The sequence below is a fragment of the Habropoda laboriosa genome, unplaced genomic scaffold, assembly GCF_001263275.1.
Source record: "Habropoda laboriosa isolate 0110345459 unplaced genomic scaffold, ASM126327v1 scaffold22, whole genome shotgun sequence".
In the NCBI taxonomy this organism is placed as follows: domain Eukaryota; kingdom Metazoa; phylum Arthropoda; class Insecta; order Hymenoptera; family Apidae; genus Habropoda; species Habropoda laboriosa.
The window spans coordinates 4,713,915-4,737,716 of record NW_017100261.1 but is presented as its reverse complement, the minus strand read 5'-3'; the positions used below and the strand labels follow the sequence as shown (position 1 = coordinate 4,737,716).

Genomic DNA, 23,802 nt, shown 5'->3' with positions numbered 1-23,802 from the left:
TTACCTATGTTGAAAATAAATAATTCCACTCTGTTAGTTGAGAATTTTTATATTAATAAATTAGGTTTCTTGACGATTCAAGTGGATTGAGGATTATTGAATTTCAAATTTGGCGCGCTGCGAAAAAAAGTACTGGTCGTTGGTCGTCTAATTTCCTTTCAATTTTGTAATCAAATTAGAGCAAAACTGAATTGCATAAGAGGGTCACCTGCGTTTACTATATTTCGTGGACAAAGTGTTCACAAGTGATTTCTTAAAGTTGGCGATTGAAGGGACTCCGTACGGATGATCGAATTTCAAATTTGGCGCGCTGCGAAACTGAATTACGTGAGTTAACAGCGTTGCGCGGGGGTGACTTGCGTTTACTAAATTTTGTAAACAAAGCGTTTACGTAAAAGCTAATATGGTATCGACCGCAGGGGACCCAGTTGTCCCGTTCGGCTGGCCCAGTAATTTTCGCTTTCTCGTGGAAGGACACGCAAGCAGTGGCATCTGTGTCAGGCCCGGTGCAACGTCGTTCCAGCGCTCGTTTTGTCGAGCAACGGCAGGCGGTTCGTTACCACGTTCACACGGGTCATTCTAAAACGAACGTGACAAACGTTACCGTTGCGCGCCGTGGAAACAACCGTTCCAGATCGCAGATGAAAAACCGGCCTTTCATAAACTCACGTTCACGCCATCGGTATTAAAGTAAACGCGAACCGGCGACTAATAACTTTTTGCGGGCTGACAATGTCAATTCGACCCACTTTATTAGGACGGTGTACGACGTAAACGAGGAAATGAACAGGTACGTTTACGAGCTTGGTTAACGAGATCTTAAGACTCGCTTTCATGAAGGTAATTTAAAGTACCACGCAACACTGACAGGCTCATGCTCTGTATCCATCGATGTGATACCTTGGCAGAGCTATTGATCAACATTTTTCGACGTAGTTTTCAAGTCTGGAGATTTCATTTTGCTGCTTTCAGTGTATGTGTGTGATTTAGTAATCTGTTCTTAAATACGTTCGCATTTCCTAAGAAGTCTCTGCTAATAAGTTTTATAATGTAAGAAAATGACTCGTATGATATTATAGTATTTATTTATGTACAAATTATTTACATTACATTATTATTATATTACACATATCAATGTTTATTTAAACCCCCCTTAAATATAATTTTTTTCTTCTAACCGTTGGCGGTCACCCATCTTAACGTTAGACGCGAGGGAACGCACCTTGACTTGGAAAGCTACCGACGAGGTACCCTACCCAGTCCCCATTTCTCCCCCGATAAAAAGCTGCATACTTATATTATTTAAAGTATAGTAAATTTATTACAGTCATTTAACATAAAATAGTCACTTCTAAGACACACGGCGTTATAAAGGGTTAAATTAAAATCTACAATTGAATCGAAACGTTATACCATCGAAGAAAAAACGAACAACCTAACGTAAATACGATAAACAATATTTACCAAAGTTACACCTAACCTAAAAAATTACTAAAACAATGTAATTTCAACGAAATCGAACCAGAAAACAATCAGATTAACAAGATTTCCTGCAAGTACACTCGAAACAGAACTAACACGTACGATCATCCTATCCCGTCAGCTTTCATCCGGTACAGTTCTCCATGTTTCGGTTGATGATCGATTAATGTCCCGATGTCACGTGATACAGAGGTATACAAAGCGGCGAACATCGAAAAATCAACGATCCGCCGCGGCTCTGCAAGATTTCTGGCTGAAATTAATAATTTATCGACGATTTGCAGAGCATGCGCGCGATTCTTCCGGTAATTTATAGCCAAATGTAAAAACATCCGCCGGTTGTCCCGACTTCACGTACAATGGGGGCGTATAAATCGCTGAATCGATTTGCAAGCGGTTTACATCGTATTTCCGCCATCTTGAATTGATTTACAGCTAGTACTAATGCGCGAGTTCCAATGATTGTCCCGTCCTTTCCGGGAAACGTCCTTTCCACGAATGTACTAACGTGGGTTGGTTTTATCGTCGATACAGCACGTCCGGTTTTATAAGCAACGCTGAATTTATCGTTGATCAACCTCAGCTGCCACGATAGATTAAATTACAATCTCGTTCCCCACCCCCAAAAGACAGAGGCTCTGCTCGAGACTTAACGGCGTGTAATAAATTTCGTCACGTACCTCTAATTACCTCCTTACGTTCCCGTCCAAACGAATTTCGATGTCGTTCGTCGTTCCGATTATATTGGCCCGAGAGCCTCGTGTCGCAATAAACGCTTTTACAGTCGCGTGTTATTTTCATTTGCGAAAATAAAGAAGAAGCACATGTAGGTAGGAGTTACGTCGAATAAATTTGGCGAAGATTTGTTTCTTTTTTTTAAGTGATCAAATTTGAGCACCATCTGCTTCTAGAGAAAATAAAATGGAGGATAGGAGGATAGCTTTTCTCCTGCGCCGTTTAATTGTAACGAGCCTAAATCAACACTTTTAATTTTTTAAAAATCTTTCAAATATTAACGCACTGGCGTCGAGGCGTTTGGAACCGCGCCTGACACGATTTCGCGTCTTTTCTTTCAATCGCGTTACATTGGAAAAAACTACTACAACTTTTTAAATAATTCATATTTTCTGTAAATCGTGTGCAACTGTTTTAATTCGCGAAACATTTGTCACAGCATTTCTGAAGAGAAATTGAAGCGTTTGTAGCGTTTTCTAAGATTTTGAGGTTAAGTCAGAAACCAAAATGGCGTATACGTGCGCCATCGACGCTAATGCGTTAATGTATTAATTTTAGTAACAATTAAAATTTGTGAAATATTTCAAAATAATTAAAAAAAATGAAGTGCTTCCAAGTTTTAAAAATTTTTGCTCGACTATTCATTATAGGTAGGTTTAAATTGATTTACAGCGCTTCGAATCCAACACCGTGCGCAGTCGTAGAGCTAGTAAGTATTCGAGACAGTTCACGCCGCGACCCGTTATTCACATACGATGTATCCAGATAAGCGAAGAGCCTCGTACGATGATATACATTAATGCATCGCCGTTGGAGTTCATTCTATTACGGCTAGGCTGGTACTGTTCCGCCATTAATATTCGATTAACCTGTGTCCCGTGAATGTCGTGAACAATGCAGTCCAGGAGTCGTGGCCCTTTTTATGGCGTTTCGGCTCATGGACCAACGGAGGACTTCTTTTATTTATCTTTTTCTCTCAGTTTCTGTGCACCCTCGGTTCACGAATCCGAGGTTGGGTGTCGAAGAAAGGAAATACGGTTGTATGGAAATTCGGCCCCGAGATTATGGAAACGGGAGATCCTGAAGCATTAATCGCTAGCACGTGCGCATAATTTACAAGGCTTCTTTCGTTCCTCCATATTGAAATTCGAGACTTTTTCCTTTTAACGGGGAACAAGATTTTTGCGAACAATTGCAAATTATCCGAGTTTCGTATTTTTGTTTATGACGATTTTACGTTGAAATTGGTGCTTTTTTTTTTATTTTAACCGGTTCTTCGGAACTAGATTTGTGAATATTTGAATTTTTATACTGAGATCAATTTGTGTTTTTCGAATATCAAGAGTTGATAACTTGGTTCAATTTAGAAATTTCAGCATTTTTTTAGAAGAAATTGATTTCGAGTGTTTGCTAAGGTCGTTCAAATTTTTTGTTGATCAGAATTTTGAAATGGAAATTAAACTAAAAATTAAATATTAAAAATTTTCAATGATCCAAAGCAGGGAAAAAATTTATTCATTCTAACGATTGGTTCAATTTAAAAATTAATATTTCTTTAGCAATTAATCTTTCCAAAATAACAGAAATTTAAAAAATTAGTCTATTTAACAGAATCACCTTGTTTCTCAAAAATCCATTTGTCTCTACGATATATTAGTTAAAATTCTCATAGAAATTAAATAATCGTCTGAATTCAAACACTTTACAACATTTCAACGAATTCAAACATTTAAAAAATTGTTATAAAAACAAAAACTATTTCCACATTTAAATCACTCTTACAATATCAGCTCCACAGAGAAAGCACATCGTCGTTACACGTTATTAAATTGTAATTAATTTTGCAACGAACCAACCTACGCAAACGTTACACACATACGAGTATATGCAATAGCTGTACAATTTTTAAACGACCTGTTACCACACACCGTACGTACTTTACGTAAAATTGCCTGAAACCAATGTCCCAAATATCAGTCATTCCCATTAGCTACCAATATCGATTAAGGGCATCGATTAGCTCCGACCATCTAATCTCGTTAAAAACTCCACGCTTTCTTTTCTCTCAATCCAACGCAATAACGACGAACAATGTTCGCGTAATTTCACCTCGGCTTGATTATATCACTTAACCTTTTGCACGTATATGTACTCTCACACGCGTGTACACAGTGTGGGTATACGAAGTAACCAATTACGTTGTCCAGAATTACGCAAGGAGGAACGAAGTCGTATGCTAATCGTTCGTTGCGAGAAATGAAAAAGAAATCCGGCTTATACCGATACTCATTAAGACCCGTTGCCAAATACATACCGATCCAGATTATTCAGATCACTCTCATTATCTCGGAGGTCAGGGCAAGCTGGAAGTAAGAATGAATTCCAGCTCGACGAGACTTTCTCGTTGCGTAACCGCTGCTCTCTTTTTCTCTTCTCGCCACTATTTTTCTCTGTCCTACGATCGCGTGTGTAGTGTTTGAACACGCCGCTTCGTTGTGTGTGTGTCGGGACATAATTGATGCTACTTTGGAAGCAAATGAATTTAGCTGGCAAATGAGGCGATGTTGTTGCAGATTCTTCGAGATTGGGTCACCGATCGAAAGTGAAATTTAAAGGGACCAGAGGTGGCGATAGATCGACGAAAATATGGAATCGAGGAATTTTTCTTTAGCAGAAATTTATTTGAAATTTTGCTCAAAATTTTAAAGCAATTTTGTGTGCCCAATCTTGGAAGCCTAAGACATAAATTTGCCTAACTGTTTAACCTGTTAACTGTGCTCAATTTTCCAACAGAAATTTGAAAACGAGTAAGAATTACAACCAATTACTTCCTCTTCCTTCTTGCAAATGTGAAGTATTTTACGTTCAATACAAGCATAACAGTACTTATATTTACAATTAAAAATGAATAATCCCTCGATAAATAAATTACTGTGTTCTAGGTATTGGCCAACTCGCCTTACACATTTAACGGGTTAAATAAATTATTTCAGAATTCTTCTCTTTCATTCGAATCACCTAATCAGAGAAAAAGAATTATCTCAACACTCTCAAGCTACAATAAAATCCTTTTTAATCCTTCAAATTCCCTTTCACAAAAATCCTTTCAATCTCATTACAATTCACATTCCCAAAATCCACCTCAGTCCCTAAAATTGACTAAAAACATAAACTAATTGTACATCATCCATAATCCTGAAATTGTAACTTCCTGAAGGGTAACAACACCCTCATTCATCCAAGAAGTTCCTCCGATTCGAAAACGAGCAACAAACCTCTCCACTTACTCCGCAGCTCGTCTCATCCCCGGCCCAACTTTATCCACAAATTACCCAACGCGAGATTTCACTCCGGCCGCGTCAGCCATGGTCCATATTCCGTCCGTGGTTCTGACGCGTTCAATTTGTCTTCGGGCCCATTTCCCCCCGTGGGCCGCGTGCTAAATTTCCACGGACGTGATGAAATGTAAATGGTAGGTGTCAAAACGTGCCAGAGCCTGGATGACCGATCCCTGACCACCGTTTCAATGCACCGTTGCGCAAGCCTTCTGGCCTTCGGTCCTCTCCTCTTTTCGTCGATTTTCCGATGCAAATGCCCGTCCTCCTCTTCCCCCCTCCCGCCACGGCTCCCTCACCGAGAGCGGAGCGGAGGATCGACCGATAAATAACGATCAACACACGGGGCAAATTGCCACCTCTCTCTCTCTCCCGTGATCACGATACTTTTTCTCCGGTGTTACGCGGCCGTTTGCCGCGCTACTCGTTACCTGCACCCGTGATCATTCGGGATTAATGGGATTTTGCAAATGGACCAAGCGGGACCGTGCAATTTCTCGGCGCGGGCAACGTTAGTAGGCCGCACGAAGAAACCAAGAGTTGCCTCCCTCATTTTTGCCGGACTTTTATTTTTTAACCAACTTTTCTCTCCGAGTATTTTTAGCTTACCATTAAGCGGCGCATCGGCTTTTCAGAGATGGCTGGTGCTACTTGTCGTTTAACTCGTGGTGGAATGGCTTTGTAATGTGCTACGTACAGGGTGTCTCGAACAAGTGTCGCCACGAAATTTTAGAATTTTTTTGGAATTTTATGAAAAATTCTTTTCTTTCGATCTTGCAAACTGCAATCGTTTAATTTGTGATAAAACGGCTTTGTAGTGTGCCTACATATTATACAGGGTGTCCCAAATAACTGTCACCGCGAAATTTTAGAATTCTACGAAAAATTGATTTTCTCGATTTTGTAACCTGCGTCGTTTAATTTATGATAAAACGCCATTGTAATGTGCTATATACAGGGTGTCCCAAATAAGTGTCACCACGTATGTAACAATATAATGATACTGGGATACTAGACAATATGAAAAGTCCAACCACGAGAATTTACTTAATATGCCTTTAAAATGAAAAAAACTGACACTCACATATTTAACAACAATAACACCCTAAAACAGCAAAGCACACACGCATTTCCAAACTCAAAATACACATAAGATAATCAGTGCTGTCGGGCTAAATTTCAAAATGGACTGCCCCAGAGACTTCCTCTGTACATAAAACTTCCCTAAATACAAAATACACCAAGCAGATATCCGCAAAAACTGTTACAAACAATCACGCTTAACTACACAAAAACCACAATACACTTCTACTTCTCACAGAAATATTAAAATGTCATAGCTAAAACCTCCTATACCTGTTCGAACAATAATCTACTTTTAATTGCTACATCTTGCCAAAGAAAGGAGCAAAAAATAAAAAACGAGAGATTAGCATAATCTCCTTACACACGGTTAGAGAACTTTCCCGCCTGTGGGTTCTCTTGTTTTTTTTTTTTTTTTTTGCAAAAGAAACACTTTCATGGTGTTCCCAAGGCCCCGAGTATCTGATAAACGTATTACACTATACAGACAGAAGGAAGCTTCCGTGACTGCACTTTCCAGAGTGCAACACTCTATTCCAGGCGAACGGGAGAGAGAATTGAAACGGTATTGTAAGATCGCTCTCCTCGTTCCCAAACACACGGTTTGTGACTCAAATGAGACACGTTGCACGTAACATCGCCGCCGTGAAAGGTAATTTATTTTTTCACGATACTGCCCTGTGAGAGTAGGAAGTTGACGCGGATCCGCGTGTTCTAGGAAGACGCGCTATTAACGCGTTCAACCGTGTATCTGCTCATCGAGCCATCAAGATTGACGGTTCCTTTTAACAGCATCGTGTCATAACAATGCAATTTTTTCTTTTCTTCTCTTCCACCACAATGCATTCGCTATCCGGCCAATCTGGACGTATTAAGTGCATTCGTTGCATATTTCACGATTGTACTCCGCTCGATGGGAATTCTTTATGCAAATTAAACGGAATTTGTTGGAATTTTATTACGCGGATAACCTTAGAATCTGTCGGAATTTCTTGTTTTATCTGGATCCTCTGGTTTGCAGTTTTTATTGCTGCAAACTTTGGGAAATTCGCTAAATTCGGTTGCAATCTTTTCACGCTGTGATCATGTAATTTGTTATTTTTTCTGGATCCTTAGGTTTGCACTTTTTATTGCTGTAAACTTGGAAATTCACACATGTGAATTGGATTGCAGATTTTTTTTATCAGAATTTACTTTTTCTTGGTCTTCGGGTAAATTAGATTGCAGTTTTTTTATGTTGTGATTGTCAGTGTATTTATGCAAACTTTAATTATCAGAATTTGGTTCTTCTTGATCATTAAGTGAATTAAATTGCAGTTTGTTTTTTTTATTTTTTACCTGTGATCATCTAATTGAAAATGTATTACAGTTATGCAAACTTTCAAAGAGAACCTCATAACGTTTCCTAATTATTGTCCGCAATTAATTTTCAGCATTGCAGTCGTAGCAAGCAGTTGCAAATAACTATATTCCAAAGTTCAGGTGAAATGGAAACAAATTATAAATTATTACAGTAACACAAGTTGCACTGCTTATTGCAACGCTTTTATTTCAGTTTTTCCTCTGTTTGCTTTAGGATTGAGCAACGGTGGAACAAACAATTTCGCAGAGATTGAAAATCGTTGATTTCAAGCCCTAATAAATACAAATATGCAACCTACGATAATTTGGGTAAATTGGCGAAATAGTCGCGAATAAATTAGAGCAATCAACGTCGTTGCTACAACCTTTTTGTTACGTCTGGAAATAACGAAAAATTTTCCTGGGAAAATAAGACAGCAGCATGGTCAGCCGAATGTAGAAAACATTCTAAAAGCAGTGCCCCACTTTCCAAAGTAGAAACTTCTATTACTTCCTGTTATCCGTTAATCGGCGAACGGTAAAGAGTGAATCGCGAGATTTTGTTTCAATAAAATTGTCGGTTTAGCTGGGTTAAATGATGAAATTCGAAATATCGATTTTAATTTACTTTCTACTTAAGAAGCCGTCAGGTATTGTTGACATTTACAGTTGCTTCTACCGGTGCGCTTTCTAACATGGGTTTCACGCGAACATGTTCCCGTTTTAGAAAATTATTAGCATGTGTAGTTATGTAAACAATGCCCAGAGCGGGTATACTTGCTCGTTGAGAGGTAAGAGAAAAAAAGAATAGCACGGTTTACTCGTAAAACAACGAAAAGTATTGCTCATCGAATATACTACTTGTACGGAGGGCGTGTTTTACGTATGCACAGGTCGTAAAGGAATTATGATTTTTATCACATTACTGTGTTGCAGTTACAATTACGACATTCGAAGGATAGTATGGTAGACTTTCAAGTATGTTATGTTTTATATTTCAATTGTGAAAAAATGATGTCAGTTTTGTATGAAATATTTCTTTGGATCGTTAGCTTTCGTTTTTACGAGTAATTTGGAATGAAATTTATATTGCCAGCGTGTGAAATTCTAGATTTTTTATTTAGAAAATGCGGTGTTTTTGTGGATAAATTTGAAATAACTTAGTACTGTCATCTTGTACAATACTGCAATTAATTATAGGATCACGATAATAAAGAAGTATTGTGTATATTTTGCGGTATTTTAATCACACTTCCGATTATGTTCTAGAGTAAATGAACAGTTGATGAGATTCTTTGGTAATTGCATGTATTTAACCTCGTAACTTTATACCAACCGGAAAGAATGTAAAATAGAAAGATGTAGTTGTTGATTAATTGTAAGATAGTTGTTTAATAATGGAAGACTAGTATATGGAAATGTTAGAAATTAAAGTGATCTTAGATAGTTGAGCACATTCGTCAGGTTTTCTTAGAGAGAAGCTTGAAAAACTCACTCACTCACTTATCCACCCACCCACTTACTCACTCTCTCATTCACTCACCCACCCACTCGTTCACTCTCTCACCCACTCACTTACTCTTTTACCCATCCACTCACTCACCCACCCACTCATTCACTCACCCACTCACTCTCTCACCCACTCATTCACACATGCACTCACTCTCTCTCCCTCTCACCCACTTACTCTCTCACCCACTCATTCACTCACTCTCTCACCCACTGACTCCTCACTCACTTATTCTCTCACCCACCCACTCATTTACTCTCTCAGTCAGAGACTCCTCACTCACTCACTCACTCTCTCACCCACTCACTCACTCCTGTCTCACTCTCTGCCCCACTCACTCACTCCTCTCTCACTCTCTGCCCCACTCACTCACCCACTCATTTACTCTCTCATTCACTCACTCACTCACTCTCTCACCCACTCACTTACTCCTCACTCACTCTCTTACCCATCCACTCACTCACTCACTCTCTGCCTCACTCACTCTCTCACTCACCCACTCATTTACTCTCTCAGTCAGAGACTCCTCACTCACTCACTCTCTCACCCACTCACTCACTCCTCTCTCACTCTCTGCCCCACTCACTCACCCACTCATTTACTCTCTCAGTCACAGACTCCTCACTCACTCTCTCACCCACTCATTCACTCACTCACTCACTCTCTCATCCACTTACCCACTGACTGACGCACCCACTCACTCACCTACTCACTCACGAAGAGAGTTAGAAATATACCTGCCAATCTTTCCTTTTTTCTACATCACTCAGATCTACTCTATTTCGCCACATTCACACCGATTAAACAACTCACTACCTCTCAGGCAATACTAGTTGCCTTTGATAAATAACAACTATAAATTGTACAGTACTAAAATTAATTCCCCTATCGCTGAAAATACTGTTACCAATAATCACTGTATTTTATAATTTCAAACGGAACTTCTAATATAATCTACACCTACCTCTATAAAATTCCTGAATTAATCGTCGCAGTATCTCAGAATATCCAGTGTCTAAAACATTCGAGTTTCCAACGCGCAAATTGCACCGCGTTATTTCTATTATTTTGCAGCAGCAACGTGTGGTCAGCAATCCGTGCGTGGGCGTTTCAAGATACTCTGTTCGATGACAGCTGTTCGGCCGGAAAAGTATCGCGCAGCTCCAGGTATATAACCGATTTCTCGTTTCTGGTTCGCGAACCATGACGGAGGAACAGTTTTCTCGGATTGCGAGATGAAACAACGCGCTTTTGTTGCGGCTGCCTTCTCCTCTGCCGACTCGAAGAGAGCAGCAATGCAGCGATGTTGCTCTCGTGAAGTCATTCCTTTTCCAAACCTTTGTGATTCTCTACTTGTCCTTCCAATTCAATTCCTCATTTAAACGTATATTTGTACATATAATTTCAATTACATATTTTAAAGTTCTTAAGTTCTTATGAAACTACTCATTTTCAACACTATAGTTAATACGATTTCAATTTGAAACTATGTGATAAAATGAATTTGAAGAAAATACTATATTATCATTACTGAAGTAAACACTGTATTTTATAGTTTGTATTATAAGAATCTTCATAAAACAGTGTCTTTCAATATTCACTTATCTTTCTTATCAGATTTTGCAATGTAAAACAAGAATAAAGTTTTCCTGACAATTTTCACTTTTTCACACCTAACTTTAATTCTCTCCCAATATCAATTCCCATCTGAAACAATTTCCTTCATAAGAACAGATATATTTTTATCACTTACAAAACACAAACTGCTCTTACATTCTAATCCAAAGTCCTTTTACCCCAACTTACCAAATATCACATTCCTTCAATCACATACACTTCCAAAAATTGACCAAAACCCAATTTACTAATTTCACCTACACTATTTTCACAAATTTCGTTTTCATCAAAAGGAACAAAGTTTCGTTCGTTCTACAAAATCGACCAGAACCCACTTTATCAATTTCACATGTACCATTTTCACAAATTTTTTCTTATCAAAAGGACTACGACTCCCCTAACTGACCGCCAGAAGGCTTGCAATAAAACGTGTACACTTCCCAAAATTGAGCAAATCCCAATTTATCAATTTCCCCATTTTCGATCATCTTTCACCCACACAATTTTCCCAAATTTTTTTTGCACCAAACTAAACAACGCCTCTTCGTCGTCCCACGTCCCGGTCATTCTACAAAATCCTCCACGACTCCCCTTAATTGGCCGCAGAGCAGGCGTGCAATACCCGTTCACGAGCGCCGGCCTAGCCCCGTTAGGACGATCTATTTGCAATTAAAAGGAAATTAATCAATCCGAAGGCAAGCCGGTCCCGGCGAACGTTTTAAACGCGCGCAATCTCGGTTGCATTCAACGATTCCGCTCACTCGTATATCTCTGCCATGGTTTCCGTCATTTTAAACTCCCGCTTGAATAGTTCCACGTAATAATCACCCGCTGAAATAGTTGGCTCGTTTTTCAACCGTAACACACCGGCTAGCGACAGTTATGCACACGGAAGACACCGTTCAAGGTGGAAACGAGTTCCTATTAGCGATGGGAACGACACCCTCGCGATAGTTTCACGGAAAACACTTCGCTGCGGCCGTTTTTCCCCCCAACAGAATCCCCCCATTATTCGTTCCACTCTCGCGACGAGACGTCGGACGTGTTCGATCACTGGCAATCACGACCAATGTATCGAGCCACGGCCACAGCTATATACGTACCTGATGAACGTCGTCGATCTTGCCAGAATTACTTGGATTTCTGAGTTGACGTTTTTCAACTGGATTTAGTTCGCGGAATTGCGTTTCTTTTTGGAGTAGAGTATGAGAAAGCTGGTACAGTAAAACGTTCAATTTATTTTCTATTACTGGATATTAAATTCAATTCGCTGAAATTTAGCTGTTGGAAGTGCGTTTAGAGTGTTTCTTTTTTTTTCGAGAGAGAGAGAGAGAAAGGAATATGAGAAAGCTGGTGTAGCTAATGGTAATTTAGTTTCTACTACTGGGTGTTTCGATTGATAAGTCCTTCTTACGCACACAAGTTCGAAGGAAATTATTTACTTTTAGAGAATGAATAATTCTAATTTATACTACTTTCATGGTAATTGCATAAGTAAACGAATACTTTTATTTACAAATAATACAAAGTTATTTATATTGTAATGCTGCATTTTATTTCGAATTTCAAAAATTCAACGAGTTCATAAAAACACTGCAAAACAGCCTGTTAAAAATCACGTTTGTCGACTAAATAATAATGGTCCAAATATTTCATTTATCAAAATTTATTCACACAGTAATATTGCATTTTAATTCTAACCTAAAAAATTCTACGAGTTGATAAAAATACTGCAAAACTGCCTGTTAAAAATCACGTTCATCGACCGAACAATAATAACGGCCCAAATATTTCACATTTCACGCGTGATTGCACGTTTTGTTTAAATAACGACGGAATCAGTTCCATCGCTAGTTCCTGTTAACCAGTGTAACATATCCTTGAACAAAACGGGTGACACACGATCGCCACGTGTGTATCCTTGCTAATCCGACACACGATCTACACCACGGTCGTTCACACCTGGTTATTTAACGCTACAATTTACCACGCTGTGCGTGACAATTTGCAGCTGAATCGATACGATCGTTTTTCATCTTCTCGTCGGCCCAATTGCAATCAATGGTTCCTTTTATCCGGGCGAAAGAAACCACGGTGACACGACATGTTTTTTTTTCTTTTTTTTATAGTATTTCTAGCATTTGTGATGTGCTGGTTGAATGCTTCGCGCCTTATAGGAACTTCAAATTGTCACCCCGAGTGATTTACGCGTTGGACAATGTGTACAGGTATTTTGAGTTATTAGGGCAATCATTTATCATGTCTGGAAATTTTCAGGAAAAATAGAATATCTTTCGAGTTGGTACTTTGCAGTGATACGGTTATTTCTGTTTCTCCGGGCGCAAGATGTTTAAATTTTAAACGCTTTTTCTGAAAAAGTGTGCAGTAAAAATTACTTTTTGGTTAAAGCGCCCTTGAGACCTGAAAATGATATACCTAACTTTGGCATTTTTTTTAAAGAAAGTGACTGACTCAATCGAAAAATTTTCAGACCGGTTTTATTATATTGATTTTAATTTCTTTTAATTTTGTTTAATTTCATTACAAAACAGCGGCGCTACAGCCGCATCGCTCTATTTTGGACGAATATTGTTGTTTTAAAGAAAAAATTCAATTTTCTCAAACGTCAAGGTTAGCCGAATCCCTTAAACACTTCCCTGCAACATGTAACCGTAGAGAAACCTACGGCGAAAAATTTGAGGAAAAGAACGAAACGGTGTCTCTAACAAAGGCTATCGCTTTTCTAAGCCAGGCACAGGCGACAAATTTTGCAATCTGCCGCGCGTAACATTGACGCGGACCGACCGCTAGCCGATCGTTAATCATGCTCACGATCGGCTTGTTCTAATAAATATCGAATTATATATCGCGAACGTAGGCAGTATCTCGACTTTCTATCTTCGGGATCGTTGCACCGCCGCGTCCCTGGCGCGAATACGTTCACGATCCTCGTAAATCCGCTCGTAAACCGTACGAAGTAGGTTGGGACTAAAAATTAAATCGATCCCTCGCCCATAGCCTCGGGTTAGGATCGTTGCTTATGCAATCGAGCCGCGCGCGGCGTCGATACTTTCGAGAACACGGAGGCCCGGTGAAGCACACCGATTCAGTTAAATGCTTTCTCTCCTTTCCAACCTCCTCGGGATTACGACCTTGTCCCGGCTCTCTTGTCGAGCCACTCTCGGTTTCTTCCGGGCTGGCCAGCCAACGGTGTCTAAGTACCCCACCGTTGACTAATCTCACGCGTTTTTCCCTTGTCTTCTCTCTCGGCTCTCCCCTCCGTTTGAAAGCGAAACCTGAAGCGATTCACCTGAATCGATCGTACGTTTATATTTCCTCATGTTTCGACGAATTTGCGTGATAATCAGTGTTTCATTTGGGACATATTTATTCGAAAGAAGACTGTGACTGGAGGACTAACTGATGATAATGACGAATTTACGAATTGTCAATCGTGAAGATTTTGCGGACGAGGTGCAAGGTAGGATTAGTGATGTGATTTTGGATTGGATGATAGGACAATTTTTTCGTGACCTAATTTATAGTTGGTCTAGGTATAATTGAGGATTTGAAGTGGAAACGATGTAAATGGTGTAAATAAAGTGGGAACCGCGGAAAAAATTTTGACGGACCCAACGGGAATCGAACCCACGACCTCAGGTTGGCAAGCCGAGGCACTGCGCACTACGCCAACAACTCCCTCTCTATTTTTTCTCGTCGGTTACCTATTTGGGTATGGACTAACATCTAGACTAACTCTGCATTATATAAAAATCAAACATGCTCTCAATAAAGTTTCCACTCCATTCTCAAACCTAACCAACAGTAAATCACTACTTTACCCGCTCTAATTGCGATACTGCGTGCGAAAATTCGTGACGATAATCTTGGAAATTAGTAAAGTTCATTTTTACCCAAGTTACGATTCTCGAAATCAAGAACAAACTTTAACCACAAAACATTTAATTTAAATTATTATTTTTCAACCTGCACCAATTTCCCTCGTTACTAAATATCTTCACTTCTGCCACTTAAATCGTCACAACTCCATCATCCGTGAACTTCAGCGAACTTCGAAACACTGTTAATCATTCGCTAAATAATCGACCGTGGTACGAGCGCGGTATCGGAGCTACCACGGTTATTTCAAGAAATCCGAGCAGGAGAGAGCGCGGGTGCACTGGTCTCCCGCGAGTTCCAGCATTCTCCAGCCTTGAAATCGTAACCCCAGCGTTTCCCAGAGCCCCTCGGTTGCACGGTGATCGCAAGGTTGTGCCAGTAATCAGGAGAATACGCCACGATCCTTTCGAGCAAACCGGTCACGAGGACCCGCGAGGTGCATCGTGTTGCAACGTCAGAAGAGTGCACCACGCGGCTCTGTTGCATTCCTTCGAAAGGGAACAAAGTGCGCCGGTTAGGCGCTAACAATACCCGCGGACATGCCAGACGTTCTATTAACCGCGGCTGCCTACCGGTTACGATTGCCCTCAGATGTACCGACCTAGCCAATTCTTCCCGGATACAACTGTTCCGACGATTCTTGCCCGTGTGATTAACGTAACGCGTTCGTTAAAACTTTTAGAACCGAGTTTTACCGAGCGGGAGAAGTAACGCGGATAATCTTCTTTCGGTGCTTAGAGAAGATTTAACACTGCAGTGCCGAGCTACGGTCTCGCGCAGACTCTGCTGATTCTGTTTTTCTCAGACTACTGTTTTCTGTATTAAGCTAAGAATTCTTGGCTGCTATATCTTTCAACGAAACTGGAATATATGTAGGTGCTTGTTCGTTCATTTTCGTTTATCTAAGCTGCTTCTACGTTACACAGGGTGTTCCTGGAATTGTGATATAACTGGAAAGGTGATTCTTTGTGTAAAAGTAAGTGGAAAATGTAGAAGGACACTGTTTCGTATGGAGTTCTGTTTTTTTAGAAAATCGAGTTTGTTAAATGGATGTTTAGTAATGAAAAATTCACTGCTCTTTTAAATTTTGAAAAATTCAAAGTTACCTTGATATCTCGTGAACAAATAGATCATTTAAAACACACAAGTACTTAGAAATTATTCAAGGTGGACAAATTATGCGAATCACCCTGTATGAGTTTGTCTTTCAAAGTGACAAATTTTTGTATTTCCTGTCATTAAATATTTATAAGTAAAATAAGAGGAAAACTTATTAACAGGCTGATAGAGCATAGAAAACAAAATTATATTCTAAAAATTATTAAAAATGCAAAAATTTCGAAGGTTAATTCGACCCTGAAAAAAAATTGTTCCTCAAATACTTCACTATACTCTACACAACATGCACACCAAGTTTCATTAAAACGAGAATTTTCAGATCGATTAATTTTCCACGTCAGAACTACTGGTTTCGTGAAAAGTCAAGTTCAAATACTTCCGGAAATTTAATTGCACGTTATCATTTGAACGAGTCCGCCGCCAGCAGGAAAGCACGGTGTATCATTCGACGCGTTGTCGATTTCGTGAAAGGAACGCCTCGCCTGGCTAACAGGTTGCTAGCAATCCCGGATCGTTCCTCTCTCTCTCTCGCCTTCTCAGCTGTACTCTTCTAAAAAGTCGATCAACCTGTGGGGCACGGATCGCAAGGGAATCAAAAAGCCACGTAACGAACAACACAACCTGTAATTAACGCGCACGGGGCTCCTAAGGCTCACCAGGCCTCCCATTATCGTTCAGCCACTAGCTAGACCGCTATTACTTCCTCTACCATCGCCTCTGTTTCCTTTACCGCAGGTCAAGGTCTTTCAGCACACGCTACTATCGATGCAACGAGTTTAAAGACCCGCGGAGACCCATGAAGCTGGTCGATGACGCGATACTGCAAGTCACGGTCGCGTGAAAAAGGTTGATACCATGCGTCGCTCTCGTACTGTTACGCTCGCGAGACCGTGCAAGTCCCTGACTTTCATTGTCGGACAAGTTTCAGTTGTACTCGATCGGAAACGCATTTTTCACGCTTCGTTTCATACCTTCCAGCAATTTATTCGTGAATATTCGATTGGTTCGCGTGAAATTGCCCGTCGCAGGATAGCGTAAAGGTTTCTTTTCCTTCACAATGGGGATGCAATAACACTTGCGAACGTTAGCTTGCAGAAATGGCAAGAGACTGCCATTATTCGGACTTTGGAGAGAAGTTAGAGAGTTGGTAGTTTTTGCGTATTCGAGAACTTCACTTTGGAATGTTGGGCGATTTAAGTTTTGTAATTAAAAGAATTGAAGAAGTAACAGAGGTGACGATAGGTAGTTATTTTGAGCATTCTTTCGTTCGACTTAAGGTCTTTGGGCCTTTTTTGACTCACGATCTTTGGGTCTCTTTTTGATCCAAAGTCTTTGGGTCTCTTTTGACCCATAGTCTTTGGGTCTTTTTTGGGTATTTCTTGACTCAAGGTCTGTGGGCCTTTTTTGACCTAAGGTCTCCGGGCCCTTTTTGGGTCTTACTTAACCCAAGTTCTTTGGGCCTTTTTTGGGTCTCTCTTGGGTCAAAAAAGACCCAAAGACCTTACGTGTAACAACTTCTGTTACCAGCACGCTCCAAAGCTTTCCATATAATATCAAGGGAACATAAACTTGACACCAACAAAACTTATTAAAACAGATAAAATGACGCTGGGTCACTATGCTACAACAAACCCAGCTAAAATATCCACCTGAAGAACTCACGATTACCTAAGTAACCCTGAACGAGCAAAAGCCAGAACCATCTGCCTCATTTCCATCTAGGCTCTCACAGCTCTCACGATCCCCCGCTGTACACGAGCACCAAGAGTTGCAACAACTTCCTATCGGGACGCTTGGCAATCCATGAATAGAATCCCATTATCGCGGCAAATTATATTATTAATTTTCCAGCTAGATAGCGCGCCGCTATCGTCGATTCCGAAGCAGAACGAACGAAGGAACTAAGGAACGAACCAAGCAGGCAACCAATGTCCGTAACCACAGCGAACAACAGCCCCTCACTTCCCCGTCGGGCAACGATTCGTTCCATCAGACCTCACCGCGGGCGTCGACGTTTTTCTCGCGAGTCACACCGACGGCCAAAAGTACCCTAAGCTCTCTCTCTCGAGCAACAGCAGCAGCAGCAGCCACGTGCACCATCCCTCTGTTCGTCGACCTCCCATGAGCCAGGGTTAAACGGCTCGTTTAACCTCTGCATCTTGGCTGTTCGCGATGGATCACGTGGACCACTCTCTTTTTCATTCTCACTCGCTCGTTTCCCATCTCCTTTCAGTGGGACCGTGCTCATATAGCAGCCGTATCATCAGCGCCTCGAACATGGCCTGGCATTAGCTCGCGTGGCCATAATACTGGAAGCGAGTCCGCGAAACCGGAAGCGATTAGTCAGATTACGTGATCGGAGGCACCGTTCGAGCGAGCTGAGCTAAGCGTGCCTCCTCTCTTTTATCTGTGTGTACGTGTGCTACCGGTAGTCGTACATACACAGAGAGAGAGAGAGAGAGAGAGATCCTTGGATCGCTGCGTCCTGGAAGTCGCGTCCGGGGACTCGTTTCAGTGGATTAAGTTGACTCACTGGACCGGTAGCCGCGAGTTTGTTCACATAGGATGTTAGAATGGTGATGTGTAGCTCTGTCCTTTTGCTCGTTGGATGTTCAAACGGCAGCTTCGAACTTGGCCGGGTTTCGTATACAGGGTGTCTCGTGTTTACTTATGAACGAAGAGTGCGAGGGGGAAATGGTGATAGTTACAAAAAGGAAAATTTTCACTGTTTGAAAAATAAAGCTTGTGAATTCTATATGCAATCCAAAATTGGCCGAGTTTCGTATACAGGGTGTCTCGTGTTTACTTATGAACGAAGAGTGCGAGGGGGAAATGGTGAATAGTTACAAAAAGGAAAATTTTCACTGTTTGAAAGATTTTCTTTTTGAAGATGAAAACTCTATACATGTATGATTCAAAATTGGCTGGATTTCGTATACAGGGTGTCTCGTATTTATAGTCTGACTATAAAGTAAAGTATTGCACCTTCGAGAATTTATTTTAAAGTAATAAAACCGCCTTTTTGAAATTTTTCTGATCATTTCTGATTTTTCAGAGCAGTATATAAAATAATATACCAGATTTTCTTCATTCTTTGTTTTAAGGAAAATGTTAAAATGGAGAGTGTTACGAGATTCATTGCTGAATGCTGTAAATTCCTCAAATTAAATAGGAGATTGTTGTTTAATTGAAAAATAATGAACAAAAAAATTCCCCTTTTCCTTATTTTATTTCTACATACTTTCCTCACGTTTGCAAAATCTTTAGTGTCGTTTACCTAAATTATCCCCCAAAACTTCAAGGTAATCCATTATCCTGTATTAGACTAATCAACGTAAAATTAGAATTCGAGGATAAACGATTAATTGAATTCGAAGGATTGAAATCATTTTGGACAAGAGTGTGATGGAAATATCTTCCATCGAATATTACGAAATTCGCAGTAAGGTGCAATGTGATGCAATGACCCTAACCTTTTCGACGGTGCATACTATGTTTTCTGAGAATTTCACGGTGGGAAAGTTTAATATTAAGAAGACGAAAGTGGCCGCAGTGGAATGATGGTTCGAGTAGATGATTCAGTAGGTAACTGTAGTTTTGAACGAAGTCTGATTGTGAATGATCGAGTAACTGTGCTGTAAACGAGGTGGAAAGCGGTGCTGAGGAATTGGGTAGCTAGGATGAGTGATTGGCCAGGTGCAGTAAGTGCAAGTAGGAAGATAATTCGGTGGAAATGAGGAATTAGCAGACGATTTGAATGTATTGAAAAATGTAGAACCGTGTTTCTTCCGTGATCATTTTCTCAAGAGTGTGGAATTTGATCGTTACCTTTGATTCAAACCTTCACTTCTGCCGATATGCCTGTTAATCAATAGACACGTCTGTTTAGTATATTATTTGCAACGAAATAATTTCGATTAAAAGTTTAACTATCTTCTATATTCCAAAGAAATGTTTAAAAACAAATTTAATTATTATTGCTTAAAATCATTTTTAATAGTAGTGGAAAAATTTGCTTCCTGATATTCTGAAAATACTATCTACAATAAATTTGATTTTGTTTATTTTTTTATTTGCTAGTTTTATTTTGATTACTATAAATATTATACTTCCCAAAGAAACGATGCTAATTAACATTTCAGATTACTATTCAGAGTAGCTTCTTGTGTACTTCTATTTTTCCATTTTCTAATATGATAACATATGAAATACGAATAATAATTTAAAAAAGAATTTTATTGTATTAATATTATTACGTTAATATAATAAAGTGCTACAGTAAAAATTTTAAAAAGGATTTTACAATAGATACTCTGCAACTGATAAAACGATGAAATTTCACGAGCAGAAAAATGACGCCAGAACGTTCAAAGGTAATTACTGCTTAGCGAAGGGCAGAAAATGTGATACCGAGTTGAAACGTAATCACTGATAAAGAGCAAATACCATCGAAAGCGACGAGAATTCTACCATATAGGCGAAGCAATCAAATTTTACTTGTCTACACTCTCGCTATAGTTGCAGATTTAACCAACCTCGCGTGGATAAAGTTTCGTTTCGAGTTTCTGTGTAAAGCTTCACCTGCTCTCTTTCTTGTTTCATCTGATAAACTTGAACTTAACAGGTGCTCTCGCAAATAGAAGCAAGAGTAATAGGTGGATGAACTGTAGCTCCGCGGAAGGTAGTAAAGAAAGCAGCTAGTGGCCTTAAATGATCTAATTAGCCGGTTGCAGTTATAGCATAGCAATTAGATTAACCAGTACAGGATGTGATGCGTCTACTGTTTAACAACCTTTATCAGCAGGTCAATTTTTCATTTCTCGCTGGCCAACAGTTTTCATATATTGGAAAGGAACGATCGATACGTGAAACGTAATGATAATGAACTGTTGAAATTATTTTACTTACATTTCTACCTTGCGTTCGTTTCCTGAAATTCGACTGACTAATATTGAATTATCGTTGAATTAGCGTTCAGGAAACGAATGCGAGGGAGAAATATTGGTAAAAGTGTTTCAATAGTTTAGTATTACTAAGATAAAAATTGATAAAGAAATGATACGTAATTTCGTAATTTTCATATTTGGTGTTTTCAAATTTGGTGTTTTTGAAATTTAGTATTTTTGAAATTTGGTACTCTTCAAATTTGGTACTCTTCCAATTTGATACTTTTCCAATTTGGTACTCTTCCAATTTGGTACTCTTCCAATTTGGTACTCTTCAAATTTGGTACTCTTCCAATTTGATACTTTTCCAATTTGGTACTCTTCCAATTTGGTACTCTTCCAATTTGGTACTCTTCAAATTTGATACTCTTCAAATTTGATACTCTTCAAATTTGATACTCTTCCAATTTGGTACTCTTCCAGTTTGGTACTCTTCAAATTTGGTACTCTTCAAATTTGGTACTCTTCCAATTTTGTTCAATTCCTCTATCTCTAATAATTTTCGAGATATTAGACCAAATATGTTTATTACCATCTTTGAGGGCAATTTTCAATTTTCACGTCTTCAGTGCAGAACAATTGCCAATAAAAAAAAATACGTGTCAAATATTTTCTTTCATACTACGATATACCAAAGTTTCATCAATATCGGTGATTCTTGACTCTAATCTTCGAGATGTCCTCTCGCAAGATAATATTTCGTCATCAAACAACAATTCCAACCGTTTCTAACGAAAGCAAATATAGTTCATCGAATTAACAGAATATTAAAAGCGTAATATGCTTCAAGTACGTAGAGAAATACGATCCATTTTCTTCATCTAATGCTATCTAACCGCGGTCCACAGCTTCCTTTCCCTTCGCGAGCCTACCTAAGTGGCCACTTTTGCACAAGCCAGAGCAGTGGCGTTCTAGAAAAGCAATCGGTGATGTCTACGAAATTACAGGATGCCAAGTGCAACGGGAGTGCAGTTACACTGCTACGCTCCTGACCTGTTTCCCTCGATCCTCATCCAAAGGGAATCATCTTTTGGTCAGCGAAAATCATCCTTTCCTACTTTGTTACCCAGCTTTAGCCACAACCGGTGTAACATTGTTACCTGTCATTTCCTAAGGAGAATATGCTGTGTTTCGCCGTGTCTGACTGATTCTGTAGTATAGCTAGGTTGTTGGAACGTGTACTTTTTTGTTTTTAGAAGGAACGTCTGATGATTGGAGTGTTGAGCTGCGGTTTGCTTGGGAAACTGTTGATTATCGACGCGTGAAAATCACGGGTTTGGTGTAAGCTGGTCTCTACTTTTGTTTCAGATAGAATGGATTGTGTCCTTTCGCTACTCGTTTCGTAATTCTAATTTTAGGTTCGAGTAGGGTAACGAATTATTCGTTGTTCGTTATTCGGATAAAAAAAAGGAATGAAGGAATGCACGAATAGCGAATGAAGGAGTAAGGAACTGAGTCGAATAACGAATTATTCCAAGTACTCGTTATTCAAATAAATAATCACACGTTATTCGTTCTTCGAATAAAGGACCGAATGAACGAACACACGAATAAAAAAAAAGAATAAACTTTTATTCTCTATTCGTCGATCGAATCACTGGTACAGATGCAGTATTTATCCAAAAACAAAAAAACTATACCAATTTTCAGCTGCTTTTACTGCAAGTTTCCCCACTCGCATAAAATATAACATAAAAAATGCGCTTATCCTAGAAGATATTTATCAAGCAAACGACTAAAACCAAATAACGTTCCCAAAAATATCGCACCACTTTCCATGCAATCGATCTCCGATACAATTGATCTTTCTCCCGTTTACAAAGTATCCTCGAATGAAGTTCCTAAAAACTTGCCGATCAACCAAACAGAGCCAACCATACCTTCCCACAGCTGCGACGTTTTAATCCATAAATCATAAAATCACGTAAATAGATACAGAACAATACGAAGAAACAAATTCACGTCGATTCTACAAAACGAAAAAAAAAAAAAAAGGGAAAGATAACCGCGCGTATCAAGAGAACCAGTTTTTCCCAGTGAAATTGAACTGCCATGCGGTAATACTTCTCTGGCTTATAACCGCGCGCTTGGCCGCGATGCGATCCGGCTCGCATGGAAAACTGCGAAACGGCCCCTCGATCGTCTCTCGGCCGGTCACCGGCGAGACACAGATTAACATAAAGATGCCATGTCGTATCAGAGATTCCTCTTCTCTCGTTACGTTTGGTGCGCAGCAAGCGTCACGTCGAGACACGTGCACGTCCCGCAACGCCTCGAACGAGTTTCTCAACGTTCAGTTTCGAAGAATGACGTGCTTTCGAGAGCGAGTCCCCTACGGGCGCTCTCGCGGAGGACTCGGTACGTCTCGATCGTAAATAACCACCCTCGGGTCTAGGTTTCTATTATAATGGCCACCACGCTGCACGTCGCGGAATCGTAATAATTCACAGACGAATATTTATAAATAATTCATACACCGGCGCGAGAATTTCCGCGGAGAGACGACTTTCGCGGGAGGAAACTGCCGGCTGTGAGTTTCCTTCGGCGAAATGAACCCTTCTCCTCCGGTGGAATAATTTTTGTCGAGTACAGTAAATTCTCCACAAGTGTCAGTCCGCAAGGAATCTAAACCTGACACTTGTAGAGTCAGGGACTACGTTTTCGCAACTGAAATGTTGCAACTGAAACAAGCTCGTTTCATTTCCATACGGACGCTCTGAATAATTTCAGAAAC

At 39.8% G+C, this 23,802-nt stretch overlaps 1 protein-coding gene across 1 annotated transcript in view; it reads right to left on the bottom strand.

The window, feature by feature from the left end:
• LOC108572762 overlaps positions 1 to 23,802 on the bottom strand; it is a 53,643-nt gene that overhangs the window by 4,931 nt on the left and 24,910 nt on the right. The gene's annotated exons all lie outside the window — the stretch shown is intronic.